Source organism: Triticum dicoccoides, chromosome 2A, assembly GCF_002162155.2.
Source record: "Triticum dicoccoides isolate Atlit2015 ecotype Zavitan chromosome 2A, WEW_v2.0, whole genome shotgun sequence".
Taxonomy (NCBI): domain Eukaryota; kingdom Viridiplantae; phylum Streptophyta; class Magnoliopsida; order Poales; family Poaceae; genus Triticum; species Triticum dicoccoides.
In genome coordinates, this window is record NC_041382.1 from 764,985,708 (window position 1) to 764,989,292 (window position 3,585).

The following is a 3,585-nucleotide window of genomic DNA, read 5'->3' on the forward strand; positions in this document are numbered from 1 at the left end:
AAACTGGTCTATATTTCTTTGTACTAGGCCACTGTTTGAAATGAATAAATCAGCACTTCATGTGAACAACAAACCTTATATTCTTATCATACAGTGCTAATGAGTAGGAAAACTTCAAAAAAAGTTGCGAGATAGGATGGCCAGGAAAGGATTGATTTTGCCCTGCTTTTCTTGTTTGTGTCGCGATACTCATGCAGTCGCGCCGTCCATATTTTCTGCCCATGGCGACGAATAAATAAAATCCTGAAAAATGATTCGAGAGAGACTGTTTATCTAATACGCAGAGGCCTGAAATATGACGTGACACCTGAGAACATTTTCAGCTTCGATACTCTGCTTTGGCTGTACTCTGTAGTATTGCTTTACTTCCAAAAGTATACGCTGTACTTTGCTCTGGCTGTACTCTGTAGTATTGCTTTCAGTTTGACATCAGCAGAATCACAAACGTATGCCAGTCATGGAGAAGAACTTGGACTGATTATAATTAGTACTTGAGGTCATCTTCAAGGAGTGTATAAGTGGTTAATTATATGAGAACATTACAAGGCAGTATGCTACTTGCATCCTATAAATTTCATTTGAAGTTCACATGGGCATGGATGCTTTGTTTTAGTATTACTATTGTTTAACCACATTATGTCCTTGTCCGAACTAGCAGCTGCCTTTTTCTGTGAGATGAGCAAAACTATACAGCCGTTATCACTAACATTCCACAGATCAACTCATCACCTATCAAGTTTGAATTCCTCTCATCGTTTCCTCCCTACTCTGCTGCTCTGCTGCACAGTTTCAGTAGCTGCATGCACATTACCCCTGGCCACACGCACCTAAATTTGCAAAGGCTACCAGTACGCCCTTGAATTCCAAGATAGCCTCAAGGAGTGATGGAGCTACATAGCTAGCTAGGGAGTCCCTGTCCGTGGCTACTTCTTAAATCACACTGTTAGGCCTTCCACTATGTAGTCGATGCCCAATGTATTAAAATACTATCGGCTGGGCAACGATGCCCTGAAAATTTTACTTGGCACCGGTCTCACAATGTTGCATTCGTAGTCTGACAAAAAATGGGACCCAGATGCTCTATTCACGTGAGTTTCCCTAGCCTGGTTAGCTCTCTGCAGTGGGCCATGAGCCGATTGTTTATTGCTTTCTACATTTGGCACCGACTAGGCATCGGAGCATCTACTTGCTCCGGTTCCCTGAAAAAAAATTATGGCACCGGCTGGGCAACGGAGGGTATCGGTGCCAAATAAATCAAAAGTGAATTTGGCACCGCTTTTGGCCTACATAGTGGAGGGCCTTAAAGGCTGTTTGGATGGTGACCAAATCTAGCCTTACCAAAAAATTGGCCGTGCCCACGATATTTGGCTAGCTTTTGGTATGCTACCAATTTTGGCTCGCCATCGTCGATTTGCCCACGCCCGCGTGCCGCTTCCGCCAAATCGTGGGCGAAGCAGCGGCGCGGAAATCGTCCGCCAAAAAATTGGCTGCCAAATCTGGCGCGAACCGGGCACTGAGATATAAAAGGAAGGAGCGATTTTTTCTCGCCTGTCCGCCACTTTCCCCTTTCTCTCTTCTCAGCTCCACACAGAGAAACGAGCGCCCTCGATCTACAATGGCCAGGCGGCCGTGTTCCGGTGGCCGGCGACGCAGCTTTACCTCTCGTCCTCCCCTTTCAATCACCCCACGGTCAAAGGTCTGCAGTTTATCCCCATCAACCCTATTCTGATCCCCTTTTCTACAGCTTGATATTGTCAAATCTGAGACCCTTTTTCATTAGAGATGTATTGTACGAAGGTACTAGATGCTAGATCTGAGATATTGCTTGCTACAAGTGAAAGACATGTGACTCCCGTATCTGTTCTTGGTTTGCTACAAGTAAAAACGCATGAGACTCATCCATATTCTTTGTTTGACCCAAGTAAAATCACATGAGACTAATCATGGTAATTAGTCAATGAACCAACTATGGTTCTGAAAATAGTATGGTCGGTTCCCCTTTTATGCCATACAATCTTTGTTTTCAGAACGTTGCTGCCCACAAATTTCTTTGAAGCTGGATATATGTAGTTAACTACTGGGACATGCTTGCAGTTTTTTTTGTACATTTAGGTGGTTATATGCAACTTTGTTTTCTGACTTGTTTCTCTTAGCAAGTAATCATTTGTAATGATGTACCAAGTTGGCTCATTCAATTTTTTTACATTTCATATTAACCCAGATGGACATGGATCAATAGAGATAATATTATTACAGCATGTTGAGGCAGAGAACTACATCTGTTATAGTTCTTCTCTTGGCTCTCTGGTTTAGAAACAGAGATGTAGTGTTTTATTTTGATGAATTTCTGTAACTTATTTTATCCTTGTAAGATTCTTCGACTTATCTCAGGTTCATAATTGTTTTAGTAGTTACACTTCAAGTGTTGCCGAACATGGATGTTTGTATGCTGATCTAGACTGCTTCCAGTGCACTTGTTTAATCATTTCAAATGGTTTATGTTGGTGACCTATCTGCAGGTCATGGGGAAGCAAAAGCTCAGTGTCAAGACTGAGGAGGACTCCAATCCTCGTGACTAGATGGTGGCAATGGTGGATCTGCAACTGCTCACTGACTTTCCACATGATTAGATGGAGTTTGTGTCTTCCTTTTGCTTATATCGCTAGGAGCATGGGTAACATACATCATGCATATTTTGTCTATATATGGAGCAGGCTGGGTGCATCATATTTTCTTTATATGGAGCAGGTTTGATGCATGTCTGACTATTATCCCTTACATTGTCTGGTAAAGGGCTTGTTACTATGTGAAATTTATTTTTGCCTCCTTGATTAATCTGATGTATCGAACAATTATGTGAGCTATCTAATGTATTAGTTGAACCATGTCATTGTCAATTTCTGGAAATTCATGCATACAATTTGTGTCTCTTTGTGAGTTTGTAAATTGAAAATTTGTATTTACATCGTGTGATCTATGTGAGTGGTAGTATACATATGTGTTTATTTATTGACTGGGATGCAAATTCCAAATTTTGAAACTAAACCAAACATGGTCCAGTCAAGGTTGCCAAATATTTGGCTTCAAACCAAACGATAGCCAATGGTTTTGCCAAAAAGTTGGCAAGTGTTGTGGGCTACAATCCAAACAGCCAAAATCTGCCAATTTTTGGTCATGCCCCTGAGTTGGTCATGCCAATAATTTGGTAGGGCTAGACGGGGCACAATCCAAACAGCCCCTTAGTGTCATGGAGTGATGAACTGAACCATCGCCGCTACAAGCAATGTTGTATCATAGCTGGTTTGGTGAGGCTTGGAAAAAAACTTGACCAACAGGCACTAGCTGATTTGGTAATCTTGCTTCATGTCATTGGCATGGCATGGCTATCCAGATGGAAACTGCTCTATGTTGCCTTGCACTAGGTCACTGTTTGAAGTGAATAATCAACAGCTCATGTGGACAATGGACCTTATATTCATATCATGTAGTGCTAATGAGGTGACAAAAGTAGAAAAAATTTGTCCAAACAATGATCGGGAAAGGATTGCTTGTGCTCTGCTTTTCTGCACACACATATACGTGCCT

At 41.8% G+C, this 3,585-nt stretch overlaps 1 long non-coding RNA gene across 1 annotated transcript; it reads left to right on the forward strand.

The window, feature by feature from the left end:
* Window positions 1-1,398: 1,398 nt before the first annotated feature.
* Window positions 1,399-2,890, forward strand: LOC119352378. The gene is made up of 2 exons (XR_005170162.1): window positions 1,399-1,696; window positions 2,520-2,890. It is a non-coding gene; the product is annotated as an uncharacterized LOC119352378 (long non-coding RNA).
* The last annotated feature ends 695 nt before the right edge of the window (window positions 2,891-3,585 follow it).